Genomic DNA, 16,569 nt, shown 5'->3' on the forward strand with positions numbered 1-16,569 from the left:
TGGATGTGATTTCAGAGAGATAGTTACAAACTCAAACCTTTGTCTCCAGTAAGAATACTGAGAAATCAAATTTTCCTAGAGAGTAAGAAGCAATTTCAAACCAAATTTAGAGGAGTGACCTATAATGGAAGGCCTTTAAAAAGGTAGTTTGGAGGTTCTCATAATTTTTCTTAATTCCAGAAAAGATGAAACAAGACTGAAAAAGTAAAATCATGTCTAAAGTATTTTTCAAGTATTTGAAGGATATTGACAGTATTTACTGCCTAGACACTTCTCTGTGGGAGCCTAAGCCACTGTTTGCAGTTCAGATTTTTTCCCATACATCTGCTTTCTTTAACCAGCCCCATCAAGCGCTTACCTGGAGCAATATATGCACAAAACCCAAGTGTCTGTGTGACCCCATGCAATCCCAGACTGAAAGCTGCACATGAGTGCAGAAGCAGCTGCCTGAGACTTTTCCATCCCATCCACACTGAGTACCTCCAAAATGAAGAAGTGTCACAAGCACTTTTAATGGCTGTAAATTCAACTGTGAACTTCAGGCAAGCAGATGGTCTTCTAGGAAGAGGCCCTTCTCTGACACCAGTCCCAAGCCACTGCCTAATGTGGTATACCCAGACTTCACCCAATGCTGCAAATTGCAGCAGCCATTCAAATATAAAATTAATCTGTTCGCTAAAATGTCAAAGGAATGGGGAGTAGGAGAAAAGCAAACACCTATAAGGCTTTTTACTTGATCTCCAGAGCTCCTTGATGGTTTTTTCAAAGCAGTATTTCCAGAAACTAATTAAAAACAAGCTGCAAGTTTATGGAGAGTCATTTGTATAAAGATGCAACAAGGGGAAAATCAGAATTAAGCAAGTTCATTTTTTCCTGCTGGATAAAGAGGCCGGAGGGCAGCACTCAGCCATCCTGTGCAATCCCAAAGGCACAAAACTTCAAACCAGCTAACTCCTGTGCATGATGGTCACCTCGTGAATTAAGAACTGTCTAGAGGCTTCATGTAAAATCCTGAACTCTGCTATTATAAGAAACAGTATTTCCCTTCAGTATAAATAAAAGATGATTGCTCCCAAGCAGTTTTCTCTTTCCCCAGGAGGTGCAAGGAAGTAGCTTAGCTAAGCCAAACAACACTGTTTGTTGTATAAGAAGACTGGCTGGCTGTCTCTCTGGCCAAATACTTTATCTTTGGTTTACTAGAACAGAGGGACTAGGCACACTTTAGAGAACTCTTGAGGACAGGACTGCATCCATGCAAAGCTGATATACTGACAAAGCCAGGCAAAGGGAATGGATGTTTGGGTCCCAGCTCAATAATACAGTAAATTTGTTCACATGCAGTGATGGCAGATTCCAGACAGCTGCAAATGAGTGGGTGCAGAACAAACTGAAACCTGGGCTGGTGCAGAGCTGCTCTCCTGTACCAACACCTACTGAAAGGTGTGGGAACATGCATTTTGATTTGGCTTTTGGGTCAATGGATGAAGCATGTGTCTGCCACTATGTGTACATGGGTATTTCCTCTCCCCACAAAGCCCTTTGTCACCCTGTACAAAAAAATAAAAATGCTTTTGTCAATTTTTTGGCTTTGGGCAGTAAACATCATAAATCTATTTTACAATTAGTCACAATCTAATTGCACCTATACATTAGGTTCCAATTTTAGTTGCATCACCACAAACTGTAACAACATTATTAACACTTCTGACAAAACAGATTTCTGGAGCCTTTATTTACATGAGTGCTGTAGCACCCAAAATTCTCTATGCCTACACTTTGACAGAGTAGTGCATTTGGAAATCATGAGTGGGAGTTTAAAATAGGTTCAGCATGCAGCTCACACTGTTCCCATCTCTGACATCCATATGTGGCTTGGACAATCTGGAGTTTTCTTTGAAAGGCCTTCCTCTATATGGCAAAATAAAGTTCTACATTTGCTGCTATTAGGCTCTGCAAGTTGCAGAGCTTTAAGATGTCACTAGCACAATAAACAATGATGTTTATAAACAGTCTGATGGCTAAACAGACACATCCAGGATCAAATATTTGCCACACAAGCAATCAAACAAATGGATAAACATTAAGAAAATTATTATAGAACTATAAACATTCTATTATTAACCAGCAATCTGCATATCTTCCTCCAATTAATGCCTAGAAAGGAGATGCGAGTCAGTCGAAACTTAATTACTGGCATAGCACTTTGTTGATTAGAAATGCAGTAACAGTCATTGCTTCTATTCCATTTATACAAGGCCCATAATAATAAGCCAAGGGATGTCAGTCACTGCTTTCCTGCCAGTAGTTTCTGCTGTAGCAATAGCTTCTGGTGTAAATGCACTCCTTCACTCATGTCACTCAGCTCGGTAATTGCCTTGCCACTCACATAAAGAAAACAATTTCCGGCTTTGATGGGATTTTGTCGGCGATGTGAAACTGCTCCTGCAATCTCTGCAGCAAGGTGTTAGGTGGGTTACTTTGGTGGATCATAACATGAAACTAATCTTTAAGGAAGCAGGTGGAAAGTGAGAGAGGCTTATATGCTGGTAGGTGCTAGGAAAATGGTGCTTCTCACATGATAGACAAAAGGGAAGCCTTCGATGAGGTGGAACTGAGACAAGAAGAAGGCGGCAGAAGCAAGGGGAAGAAAATTGCATTGCCATTTTCATACCATCAAGAACGTCTCTTAGTTCAGCACATCTTTCAGAAGCTCTTATAAAACCATGTATACTTATTTCATATGGCATAGGTAGCTGACCAACAGCCTAATTTCAGCCTGCTTCATATTTGGTCCTCCCCACAAACTGCACCCTTATCACCATCATTTCATCATTCCCATCCTGAAGCTGCAGATGAAAAGAGTTTTCCCCTCAGTATGTGACATGCAGCATTGTTTTACTTCACCACCTCATCCCCAGAATGAGTGTTCCAGTGCTTGACATTTCATTCTGCTTCTCACCTCATGTGAGCCCCCAGTCCAGCTCCAGGTTTCCCTGGGATGCCTGAGGTTCTCCCTAAGCTCTTCATGCACTCACACCCCTCTGCATGAGCCCAGCTTGACACAGGAGAGGGACAAGGACAACCTCTAGGATGGTAAGCAACAACTGACCAGGTCTGCTTGCTATCAAAGCCAGAACTTGCAGCAACAGAGACATAACTTTCTTCTCCCCTGCCTCTTGCCTCCAAGGTGGATTTATACTGCGATTTTCATGGACAGGTATAAGAAACATTCAGTTTATATCTCTCTCTTATGACGATTCAAAAGTTTATTAGAAATACAATTTGTGAGTAGCAAGTTGAGGACAGAGTAAATGGAAATACTCACAGAAAAGTGTGTTTCAAGAGCCCTTTTGGATGGAAAGCCATATCAAGAATAGGATAAGGAGGCTTAAAATTAAAGGAAAAATGTAACTGTCCCACAGTATCATCCAGAGAACATCTCTAGTTTTATAATTCAGATTTTCCCTTGCAGGCATAAGGGACAGAATGAAACAGCCAAACTGTCCATGAATAGACACAATAGCTTTGCTTTCACATTTGCAAAAGAGCCAGAGTGAAGTATTATGTACAATTTATGCAAATTGCTATAATTTACACATTTTCCAACCAGAAAAATAAAGCACAACTTACTGAAGTCCCAGAAATTGAGGACATCAGAAATACCAAGGAGGATGGGGGCTAACCAACAGACACACACATTCCAACCAACAGGGAACTTGTTCTAATATCTGATAGGAAAAGCATAATGGGAAAATTCATCTATTTCAGTTGTTCCCAATGAAACTTTGTGTTTATTTCATATCTGCTGCTTTAACATTCAATATTGCTGTCCCAAAATCCTCTGACAGGACTAGAATTAACTGTCTTCAGTAAGCTTTCTATTTCTGAGCTCTCTCTTGAGAGAGATGAATCATGATGATCTTAAATGCACCAGACTTCTCATCCCTTCATAGTATTGTCTCTATCATAACCACAGCACAAACTTATAGCAAGTAAAAATGTATTAAGTTAATGGAAAAAAGTCCTGTCATTCTTAGCCCAAATGGTTCCACTTCAACCGCAGTGTATTTCATCATAGCAATATTAAGATACTTCCAAAACCACTCTTGCAGTTGAAGGAGGTAAAAAGGTCTATTTGCTTCAGGGGGACATCAAATATAATCTTTTGATTGATTAGAGCACTTTTTCATATAGGAAAACTTGGATACCCACAAACCATGGATTTAAGGAAAGTAGAGCTTACTGGTTCTCCCTTTACTCCAAAAGAAAGCATGGTAACTATTCTTACCTTCAGAAAAGGCATGACAGCTCTTCATGTGCATCTTCAGAAGTATCAAAAAGCTCCAAAGTTGTCAGGATTTACACCCTAGTGAATTATAGAACAGCACAAAAGTCACACTTAAGGATTAATTTTTTCTTTTTCAAACAACACAGACTAAAGTTCTTAATAGTATTATTGTTTCATGTTTTTATGTTTTTAATATTTGGGGAAAAAACCCCAAACAAACAAAAACAAGTTTTAAAAACAAAACCTCCTTGGCAGGTAGCCTGACTTTGTATTGATCACTTCTTGTTCTTCACATATGGTGAAATGTTATTTTTAATGCTGACTACACAGTAAATAAAGAGAGAGATTCACACAGGGTATATCCAAAATAACCCAGCGTTGGGCTTTCCTGTAAATGAGATCATCAGCAGTACCTCAGAGTGGATTTGTGCCCTATTTTTGGTACTTCATATTTCTTTAGCATAGCATTCCTTAAAACCAATAAATAAACATAACATCTACATGCTTAAAATACAATCTAGGCAAACCCAATTCATTAATACTGAGTAGTTGAAGTACTGTTGAGGCAGAATTTAAAGTGTAACCACAAATTTAGGACAGCTTCCCACACATGCTCCTCTCGTCAAAGTTTTCAATAAATCTCTTACACTCTATTCTCATTCTCTCCAGCTTTCTATTATTTCCCTCATATTTATTTTTTATTGAATCAAAAGCCACTTTCCTGTTTTCTTATTGGAAAATTGAAAAAAAAAAAAAATTCTGTAGAATCAGTATGTAGACACAAAAGAAACTACTGCATATTTCAAAGAAAAAGTTTCACACTCAGGATATTGAAAAATGGAATCAAATGTACACACCAGTTCTGGAAAAAGCAGAGGATGCTTCCAAGCAAAATTTTCAAGGTGTAAGGATTTGTCCAGTACCTATTTGCTCTGATGAGCTTGTAAAAAAATGAAACTGAAAACCAAACCACAAAATAACCATCCCCATAACTGATAAGGAGCATCAGTGTGATGTTCTGCAAGACCTTCTTTGCACCACTTTTGATTTCACTCTGCACACACTCTATTGTGCTTTCAAGGGCATGAAACAGAGTAAGGTCTGCTCAAGAAAATAACACATTTGAAACAAAATTAAAAAACCCCTATCCAAACCCTTTGCATTTCTATCAGAAAAAGCAAACCATAGGGTCAGGCCAGGGAGAAAACAAGGGCATTTACAAAAAACAGAAAGGTAGAAACTCTTTCATCAGCATAGCAATAAATAGCAAAAAGAGGCAGTAATAAAGAAAAACAATTATTACTACAAGGACTTTAGCCTACACCTCTCTAAGTGTTTGACCCTTACTCCTTCTTGTGAGCTCTGTTAATCTCCTCCCCTTTGTGCTTTTCCCTGTTCCTGAGGTCCCTATTTGTTAATCACCTGTCTCCAGAGCAGGTTGGCTAATTTAGATCTGACAGCTATTAGTCACCAGGCAACACGTGGCACCAGCTTTTACACAAGTGTCTGTATTTACTCATTTATCCTTTCACTTCTTTGGGGGGAAAATCAAAATCAGCATGCTGCAGAAATGAAGAGAAGAAAGAACCTCAGATAATAGAAGAGACCATATCTCACACTTAATTAATATCAAATTTATGAATATTAATGCGAGGAACACCTAGGCCAAGATGGAGAAGGGTGTTTTGGAGAGAAGAAAAAATGCAGCTTTGTAAAGGCACACATGAAAGCTGTCACAGCTACGACTGTTGCAAGAAAAGGTGTTTCATGTGTTCCAAAAGCTCTTTTTAAAGCAATGTAACACAAACCTTGGGATTTCTCTGTTTGGCAGAACAAACCCTGAAATGACTAGTGTGTAGCAACATGGCCACTTGCATGGTCACTGTTAAAAGTGTCATGAAGCCAAAGGACATAAATGTTGTGCAAGCAGACTCATGGGGTTAATAAAACATCACATAAAGGCTTCTAAAGGCAGTTCAGCTCACCTTCTAAAGAGAACAGGAAAAGCTCACCCCTCAGCAACCTTATTCACAAATCATAGCTGTCATGCTCCATGTTAGAGATATCTCATTAGCTAATGTGAACGTGCAACACCCGCGCCAAGGCCGCAGGGGAGCAGGAGACCCTAAGTGGGCAAAGAAACAAACATCCTCCAGGCTTTGTTTGCATTCAATAGCAACAAGAAAGCCCTTGCATATTAAAGTTAATGGATACACCAGGATGACAAGCTACTCAGAAATCCAACCCCATGGAGGGAGAATTTGGCTGAATTGGCCCCTTGACTGATAGCTGATAGAAAAAACCCTAAGTGACAGCTAGAACAAGAGGGTGTTATTAGAGTCACTGCAGGTTTCCTAAATGTTTGGGGATTTTTTGCTGTGCCTGTAAGTGCTTCCAAGGTTGTTATCAAGAGCTCAATCCTTTGTTGCTACACAATTTGCCTTCTTGAGTTTATATTCTTGTTTGAACCTGCCTGTTGTTGTGTGACCGTGGGGTAGCTCTGGCAAGCTGAGGGGCATAATTTCTCCAGAGGAAAACAATAAAAGAAAGAAAAGAAGATCCATCAAAGAATCTGCAGAATGTCCCATCAAGAAAACTGAGTGCTCTGGAGACTGGTGTGATCAAGATACCGGACACAGGAAAAAAAAGTGTATTTTGACAGATACTTTTCAGTGACCTGCAAGTAGGGGAAGAGATGGTTTATGATATGAGGCAATCCCACAGTGTCTCATCTTGACATCAGCAGAACCCAGGATCAGCGATCCATAAGCATAGAAGAAAACAAGACTTTCATCCAGCAACCTGAATTTTAGATAATATTTACATATTTTCTAGCTCTTCAGGCTGCATTTGCAGTACTCTGTGTGGCAGTTTTAAGAGCTGCCTGATTATTAGCAGCTGTACCTGATTATGTGCCAATTAACACAAGAGCTCCCACAGTGTAAATATGAAGGATTTCCTTTCCTCTGCTGTTCATTTTTATCTACAACTTCAAGAAAACTCTATTGACCACCCCATGCTAATACAGTCATTTATTATGGTTATTATGGTTATAAATCCTAGAGAAACTCAACAGATCTTACTATTTTAGATATGGGATTTGTAAGAAACATTTGGCAAATTGTTTGGACGAACAAAATGTCCTGTCTCTAAACCATCCACCCCCAGAAGCACCTGCTGCTTACATCTCCTTCTCCAGTGTGCTACACAAAATGCCCCCCAGTCTCTCTGTTTGCCTCCATGTCCATCCTAGTGGACACTAATAACCACAGAGAGGTGTGACTGTACTGACTGGGAACCAATTCCAGGGACAGATGGATCAGCCACAGGGAGGGAAGGCCTGGGGCTACCTCCAGGTCACACAAAGTGACCAGAAACTGCAGCCCTTGGCAGGGCAGGACACCCTGTTTCCAAAACCAAGCAGCCACCTTGGCCATCTCTGATATTCACTTCAATAAAATTTCCAGGACACACCTTCTGCACACCCCAGCAGGTCCCTGCTCCTGCCTGCACTTGGACAAAACAAAACCAAACCCTTTGGCTGAGACTTTCAAAACATCCTGAAGAGGCTTGTGATTGAGAAGTAGCTTAGGTCAGTCTGCTGCTTTTGAACACTCCTCTTCTTGTCTGTGGTATATTTTGTGTTAAACATTAATGTATAAGTATTCTGAGAATTACTGCTTTCTGCCTCATACTGACTGCATAATACAAGGAGAAATAACACCTAGAAATTACCACTGATTTAGAACTGCAAACTATTTATTCTCAGCCAGCTGGCTTGTGATATGAGCTGCTCTGTATTTAAAAGCATAGCTTTCTCCCATGCTTGTCTCAGTTTGGGTGACTTCTGTGGTGTCTCTTTGCAAAGCTTTTACCAGGGCAGTGATTTGCAGTACACGTAAGCCACCAGGCTGCTGCATTTTGACCTTATGTTATAGATAATACAATTTAAGATGCTGATTACAGAATGGTTCTGTGAAATAGGAAGGAAACTTCTGCTGGTCTGTGAGGCTGTTCTGCTTCTCTTGAAGCATAAATGAGTTTATTTTGTCATCTCCTAAGGATCAGCCATACCGTTTGCAGCACACACACAGAGGATGTATTTTCTGCTAATCCTATAGTTATTAATCTGTTTTGTGGTAGCAGCCATGGCTCAGAACCCAAGCAAAGAAAAACAAGGTTTGAACTTAATACAGTCATGCAAGGTGCTTGTTTTTACAGGTGACACACCCATGGCTGGCTGTTTCCAAATGTGGCATTATTCAGTGAAGTATAAAAAACAGTCAGACTAAACTAATCAAAAATAATAACCTTTTTGCAATATGCACTATCTCTACAACTGGATATATTAGTGTTATTAATAATAGCCTCACATTAATGCAAATCTGTGCTGTCACCTGTGACAGAACAGCAGCTGTATGTATGACACCAATGGTTATTACATTACAAGGATGCCTGGAGTCTTATTCTGACATTAAGTGAAGCAAGCATAAAATTTAATGCATTTAACTAAGTAAAAAAAAAAAAAAAAAAATTAATCATACCTGTAATTTAATATATGCATGTTCTTCACTGTGACAATTACCCACAAGTCCACAAAGAACAGGCTGGGCTTGAGGCTATCAGAGAGTTTATTCAGAATTATTCTTACGGATGATAGCACTTCACGGTTTCCAAAACAAGCTTGTTCATTACATTGCTTTCTGCTAACTGTATTTCTGCAAGATGCCCCTTTCATTTGCTCATTTGCTCAGCCAGGAATGAATGAAAGGGAGCTGAAGGGAAAAAAAAAAAGTTCAGAATTATTAACCCAATTTTGCAGCTTAATTTTTAGCACAAAGTAAAAACATAAAATCATGACCTCATAGTAATCTATGGATTCATTTATTCTCACTTAGGTAGGGTTGCAGAAGTTTATGCTCCCAGAAATTTATGCCTGTTGTGTTCATTTGAATCTGCAGCCTTCCAGAAGTCTGTTCCAGATTTCTGAATAGACTGTGCACCCTGGTGTGCTGAGGGCATCCAAATGCTCCAGTTGGATCATCCTCAGTGATTAGCAAATAGATCCTTTGTCAGCATAGGCCAAGTTCCAGTTTCAGGTCACCATGTTTCTAACACATGAGATGTCTGGAATGTTGAGCTGAAATGCAAAGTTTATAAATCTAAGATTCCAATGGTTCTTTTTTGTTAGTTTATGTCCCAAAACCTTAAGCAATAAGGAATTTGGCCCCTTACTCTGTCATTCTCAGATAAGTTCTGAGTTTCTTCAGGTCAAGACAGCTACTTCCCAGAGGCCATGCCAGCAGTTTTTCTTACTTTTATTGTTCAGTATGCTGAGGAGATAAGGGAATGGGTCACAAACATCATCAGAAACACCCCATTTGTTCAAGCATATTTGTCACCACAATCTCATTGCTATTGGCTTTTCCTATGCAGAACTCACAAAACTGCTCTTAAATATTGACCCATTTTATTTGCCTAGTCATCAGCTTGGTTCATTTTATTCTAAAATAATCAATAATGTATTTACCTGGCAAAACATTTCCTCAAACATTTTCTAACCAGCCAGTGTAAGACCAATGTTGAAAAGTTTGTTTTCTTCATTACAGCTCTAAATTATGGTTTGTTTATTCAGAAAAAAACACACAGAAAAGTATGGTGTTATCTAGCAAGTGAGAATCTAAAAGATTGTGCTTTTTGAAATTGTAACTGGAAGAAGTAATGGCACAGGACTGTTCCACTGAAATACACTTATGATAGAAAAGAAATTCTTGGAATGAAAAGCTCTGCTCTTTCAAAAATGTTTGGATTTCATTTAGGAAGTGAGATCAAAATATTTTGCCTCAGGATAAGTAATCTGGTACTGCAATATTCGGTTTGTGAGACAGAGTCAAAATATTAGCATCGTTATGGTGATAACATGCAACTCTCTGACAAAACCCCTCAGCCTGCAGAGAAATTTCCTACAGGTCACCGCAAGGATTCAGTAACATGAGCCAGCATAAAGTGTTTCAGTGTGGCTCTGCAAACAGAAATTAATTTTTATGTGAAAAAGTTTAAATTACCTCACTTCAGCTTAAAGACCTGAAGGGTTGTATTTGGACATTATGATTTGAAGAGTTTCTTTGAACTTTGGTTCCAGATTTAATTTTTGTTATGTTTTATGTGAATTTATTGTCAATATTATAATTTATTTTAGAATCTTGCATAGTAAAATAAATTCTAAATTTTTAGAATTTCTAGCATCTGCTTATATTTATCATAATCCAATAAACTAAACTACCTTAAACATAAAGTAAGCTAATTTGTGTCTGTCCCAAATACATACTCACATGGCTTTAACAAGACATAAGGGATGAAGGATAATATTTTGTCATTACAGGAAAAAAAAAGCCTGCCCATTGTTTTATCTGGCAAGAGTCTTCCAGTGTCTAAATAACATTGTATTCTGCAAAAGCTTCACAGCCTAGTATTTATTTCCAATTCTTGAAAGATATGTGACAGAAAGATGAACGTATTGGTTTCCCTGCTGTGCCTTCACTGAGGTGAGATTCTGTCAGTGCTTTGAACCTCCTGTTTGGCAGACAACAGACCCTGCTAATAAAAATAACATGATCAAAGATACGGTTAAAGCCTGTGCTTGGACTGTGTGAGAAAATTTTATTGAGCACCTCAACGCCATGAACACCCAGGGAAAGCAGGGAGAGGGAATAACACCAGTCACTCCAAACTGCCATACCGAACAACTCAGTCAACCTGGGGCCATCACCTGGAACTCTTAGTTACTGAAATCTAGAAAAAGCCACAGCACACAAAAATCAAAAAACCTGCTGCTGTAGCATGTGACAATATGACCCAAATGGGTGTGAAGGCTCTGGAGAGGGCAAGGCACCATGAAGTCTCAAGAGGGGAAGTGGCAGTCATTTTTCTAGAGGCCTCCCAGTGCGGCATTCACGTTCTCTGAAAAATCCCTTCGCCCAGGATTTTTCTCCTTGGAAGCTGAGAAGCCTCAGAAAAAGGAAAACAATTCTTATCTCATTTGCCTCTCCTCTGTTTTGCTCATGTGGAATGTGTTTGGAGATTGCTTACCCACAGGTGATTATTTCATTGGATTCTGGTGTGAGTTGTTTTGACTCTTTGGCCAATCCGCATCAAGACTCTGGAGAGAGTCACAAATTTTCATTATTATCTTTTCAGCATTGTGTAAGTATCCTTTCTGTATTCTTTAGTATAGTTTAAAATAACATAGTATTATAAAATAATAAATGAGCCTTCTGAGAACATGGAGTCAGATTCATCATTCCTTCCTTCGTTGGGGCACCCCACAGATACAATATCCCAGGGCCTCCCTCTGCTCGCCCATCCCTCCCTCTGCTGTCCCTGCTTCATTCCCACTGCCGGCTCCGACAGCCCAGGGGCAATGCCAGGAGGAAACGAATCTGAGACAATGACAAAACCCTCCTCCCAGGCTAGGACCAGGGAAGCCATGCTGAGGAGAGGTAGCCATGGGGGCTGGCTGCCTCTCCTCAGGCTGAGGTGGGAATCCCAGGGCTGCAAAAGAGGGTGAGGAGGTTCAGTTGTCTGGCCTGGGGCACCATGAAAGTGCAGTGCAGCCATAGCCTGAAGAAATGGCTTTATAAACACCCTTTCGGATCAGGGCCTTTGAAATTTAGGCAAACCCAAGGAAAAAATTCGGAAAGAAACAGCTGCTGAGGCCCAGCATCCCAGGAAACATGTCCCTCCATGGATGTCTTATCCAGTCCAAGAGTATCACAGAATAATGGGCTGGGCCTGCCCACAAAGGGAAATCTATGGGATTTAATCCAAAAAAGAAGTTTTGATTTTATGGGAGGTCAGTTTTGTTTCATTTAAATTCTTTTCTATATGTTCTGATCCAGAATGAAAGCTACCATTATTTCTTTCATGTCATTCCACTCCAATTCATTTCCCAAGCTAGAGCCATTGAAATGCAGAATAAAAGTATGGCAAATTATAATTGATGGCATCAAACAGTGGAGCATATTTTTTTTTCTTGTAAAATTTTATTTTAAACACCAGTTCAACATTTCATTTCCATGCTTCCCAATGCATCTTTCCCTATTACTCTACTACTAAGCTTTGCTACTCTGGTTTTGTCCCCCCCATCCACCCAGCACGACCAATGCTCCAAAAGGATTTTTACCTGTCTCACTCTAGTATTGTTGGTACCAGCAACAGTCTCATCACTTACCCTGCACTGAAAGATGGGAAGAGTTCAGCCCTGGGTAAGTTTTCTGGCTTCTCACTGTAATAACTAGTGCCACTAACACAATAAAATTTTATATCATTTTTATTGCATCCCTCCTAGAGAATTATAGGCAGAGCAGTGGCTTGGAGAGCAGATGTGTGAAGCTGCAGACAGAACTGCATCTGTTTCCTTTTGCCACAAATTGTTTTGTATAGATCCCTGTTGACTAGGAAATTTAACATATTGTCACTGTACATCACATTTGTAATAAAATCATTGTTAAACAAACACATTATTCCCTTCTACTCTCCTCCCCCTTTTCTTTTTCTAATAACAAACTGACTTTATAGTCTCTCCATATTCTTCCTTCTCACTCCCCAAAATAGATTTTTCTTTTGGCTCCAGTTTTTCTTGGACCTGGACCAAGTCCAGAAGTTTGATGTTGGCTTTTACAGCAGTCCTGAGAGTACAGGGAAGGTGGGGAAATGTCAGTAAGAATCTGCTGCTTCCCACTAAATCAAAATATATTTGTCACTGTATTTCTTGATGGGATCTAGTTGTTTTGTTTTTTTTTTCTTTTTTCTCTTGTTTTCTTTCACCCAAACCTTGCTTTCTCTGAGCAGAAGAGAATTAAGTCACCATCCAGATCCAGATATGGAATTGAAAAGAAAAGCTGTCTCTGAGCTGCAGAAAGTTGCCTGCAGCATTTAATCTCCAGGCTGGGGTGATGCCCTGCTTTTGCTGCAGCTGTGAGTGCTTTGCAACCTCATCCTTCCCTGGGTCACTGCAGCTACTCCAGCTTTTGGGCTGTGGAATAAAACAGCTCCTGCTTACTGATAAACACAGAAAGCAGAGGCCTCTGAGAGCACATTGCCATTTGCAGGCAAAAACAGACTAATTTTGGTCATATTCCTAGAAGAGGGAGAGTGGTGTGTTAATGTAACACAAACCCTCCAAGGTAACATATCTTTGGGAAATACATGTTTTCTGAAGGATGGGGCCACACCAGCTGCAGCTCCTCTGCTTCTTGGGGTGTGGTTACACAGCATGCTCAGTGTCTCAGAAATCAGGAAAGCCAGACTCTGCCTGTGCCATCTCACATGGACGTGGAGCAAAGCCATACAGAACTGCTTGGGGCTGTGGCTGTACATCATTCCCCAAAGCAGCCATTCTCACAGAGAGGCACTGCCATACCAAATATCTGGGTACAGTGCCAAGCTGGGAACACAGCTGACACAGACAATAATGAGGGGGAGCTGATGGGATTATGACTGAAAATCACAACAGTAATAAAATGACAGAAGGAGTCACAAGCCGTTTAAGGAGTTCTGCCTTATTTGCATTTTCTTATGTTGCTTGGAAAACTTAATGAAGTTTATCTTCTGTCATTAAGATAAACCAGCTCTGTGGTGGTGCTGTCAGAGCTTCACTAATTAAAAGTCAGCCTCCAAGTGCTTAAAGCTTGTCTACACTTGAAAATTAATTCAGTTTGAGGTAGTGTATACATTTAATTTGCAGCAGCTATATTACCTAAATTAGGATATCTGTTTTGTAGGCAGCGTTCCTCTGAACTTGGCTCAAATTGAAACTGAGCATTTGCTTCTTTGCCTTATCCTGAACCAAGACATCTGTGTATAAGGAAGGATTCAGGGATACCTCTTGCTAAGTATCCCCATGCACATACAAGACTTAGGATGGCTGATCCACAGCACTTTCCTTTCTGAATGCTTCTCCCTGCCTTGTGTCCCATCAGCTGAGGCAAATCTGCAAGCAACAGATGATGCATGGCTGCAAACAATGTGCTATATTGATATAGTTATCAAATTTGTATGGACCTGTAGTGCTTACGCAAGGCTGCTATTACAGCACAAAGCCTAAATAAGAGAACTGAAGCCTGGACTAAGACCTTTCTAAAAAACCAAAAATATTTTCTTTGTATTTTTATAAACAAGAAAGTTGGAATGTTCATGTTTCAGAAAAAACATGAACATTTGGGATCACCTTTCTTTATGTGCATTGTATGAATACAACTATCAACCAATTTAAGAAATTATTAGAAAATGAGCACTAGGCAATATAAAAACAATTCTGTTACTATCAAGGGTGTTTTTCCAATTAAATTCCAAGAGCTTACAACATCCAAGACATTTGGAAACTTCAGAATAGCTGAAGAGCACAAAGCAAAGTTCTTATTTTAAATCCTGCTCTCTCAGATACATGTTCAAGGCTAGAAAGTTTTTCTAATGCTTGCTAGTGGAATAGATCCAAGACAAGGACTAGAGTGGACATGGAGCAATGCAGCATCCATAGCTTGACTCTCATCATCTAATCTGGATGATGTAGTGAGGGTAGAAAGATGCTGTTTGAAAGGAAAGGCTGTCCCCACTCAAAGGAACATAAGTAGGGGTAAAATAAATGCTGTTTCAGGTGCTCTTTTTCAGGTCTCTTTGTAGAGCTCACAGAGCATAACGTAGCTCCAGGTTGGTCTTTAGGCATATGGCAAATCCAGACAAGAAAACAAGTCAAATTGGGAGTTTTATTCAGGATCTGAAGTGAAGAATCATTCATCACCATTGTGAGGGAAATGATCATGGTGCTTCCCTCATCCATTTTAAGCAGAGATTTTGGACAATGTTGAAGGAAAATAGTGGATGGAGAGCCATGTCTAGCAAAAAGTGTGTGTCAGATGAAAAGAAGCATTTTGGCAGTCCTTGCAAGGGTGTCTGACCCTTCAGCTTCACCTGTCTGGCCAGGTGAAAATAACATCATTTTTCCTCTTCTACATGCAAGGGAAAGGAAAGGGACTTTTCTTGCTGTTAAATACAAGACTCTTTAATCATCATCTAGTTTCTACAAGATTTTAGCTGATTTTCTACTTGGTGCCATCTGTATTTGTTGGGAGTCCTCCAGCATTTCTTGTTAGATGTCTGCAATGGATTCTCCCTGAGACTGATGGTTCCAACAATGTCACCTTTCTATGACAAAAATGGGAACCTCTGCTCTGGTGGGACATTGGTAAAACAAGAGTTGCCCTCCATTAAGTTATTATTTTCTCCCAAATAATAAGAAATGGCCTCAACCTGTTCCAAAGAATGTTTAGATTGGCTGTTAGGAAAAATTTCTTCGTTGAAAGGACTGTCAAGTAGTGGAAGAGGCCACCCAGGGAAGAGGTTGTCACCATCTTGGAGGTATTTAACAGACATGTAGATGTGGCACTGACATGGTGGTTTTGTGGTAAGTTTGGGAGTGCTGGGTTTATGGTTGGACACAATGACCTTAGAGATATTTTCCAACCTAAATGATTCTGTAATTATGGTGTAATATTCTCAGAGAGAGATACTGAATGCTAATAAACAAAGTCCTAGAAATACCACAATAAGACAACTTTCCTATATCCCATTATTTTCTTTTGTTCTGTCCCTACCCTCGTTTTCTTATGTTTTTCTCATATAAAATGTTTATTATCCTCAATGGTCTGGATGGACCTGGGGTCATTGTGGCACTGGCACTGAAGGACTGCTGGGCCTCTGATGAGTTCCTGGACCCCAAGGAAGGATATAATCCTTCTTCAAAGCTAAGAAATATCAAGTGATGGCTGTCCTTCCTCAAAATCCAGCCACAAAAGTTTCCTGTGTTATGAAATTAGCTGGGGGGAGGAACACCAAGCCAGAGGAAAATATTTAGGAGGACTCCTGCATATGCTGGTACATGTCTGGGGACATGTGCACATGGATACACATGCAAATACCCAGAAGAGGACCACGTGTTAGTTTCCAACATAACCTTAAGGATAATACAGGATGCAATTGGCAGTGGTCATCCAGCTGGGGTGAGGTATTCCTCCTGCTGGTATCCAACTGCTTGCTCAAAATGAAACGCTTGGCAGCAGAAATGTGCCACAGCTGGAAAACATGAACGAGTCAAAACAAATAAACAATCCCAAAATTAGGTTTAAACCAGAGAATAAAAATCAAATGTCATTTGAAAGCGTACTAAAATTGGCTGGTGTCTGACAGAGCATTTAGTGGCTCAGCACTTCTCTGCTGCACTTCAG

General features: G+C 39.9%; 1 protein-coding gene and 1 long non-coding RNA gene across 8 annotated transcripts in view; both read right to left on the bottom strand.

Annotated features, from left to right (window-relative positions):
• Window positions 1-9,624, bottom strand: part of SPTLC3 (serine palmitoyltransferase long chain base subunit 3) — a 151,669-nt gene extending 142,045 nt beyond the window's left edge. For 6 of the 7 annotated variants that reach the window (XR_011678496.1, XM_071422386.1, XM_071422376.1 and 3 more), the window contains exons 1-4: window positions 9,524-9,624; window positions 9,150-9,428; window positions 8,833-9,063; window positions 4,289-4,366 (exon numbers count right to left, since the gene is read on the bottom strand). The gene's annotated coding sequence lies outside the window, so the exon portion shown is untranslated. Of the gene's footprint in view, window positions 1-4,288; window positions 4,367-8,832; window positions 9,094-9,149; window positions 9,429-9,523 lie in introns of those variants that run through there. The other variant, XM_071422348.1, reaches the window with a different exon arrangement.
• A 405-nt stretch (window positions 9,625-10,029) lies between these two features.
• The window catches only part of LOC139587812 (uncharacterized), a 63,645-nt gene continuing 57,105 nt past the window's right edge, over window positions 10,030-16,569 (bottom strand). The window contains exon 5 of the long non-coding RNA XR_011678502.1: window positions 10,030-10,885. This is a non-coding gene — a long non-coding RNA (uncharacterized lncRNA). The remainder of the gene's footprint in view (window positions 10,886-16,569) is intronic.

Source organism: Agelaius tricolor, unplaced genomic scaffold (assembly GCF_023055355.1).
Source record: "Agelaius tricolor isolate 1412-34295 unplaced genomic scaffold, bAgeTri1.0.p SCAF_1, whole genome shotgun sequence".
Taxonomy (NCBI): Eukaryota; Metazoa; Chordata; class Aves; order Passeriformes; family Icteridae; genus Agelaius; species Agelaius tricolor.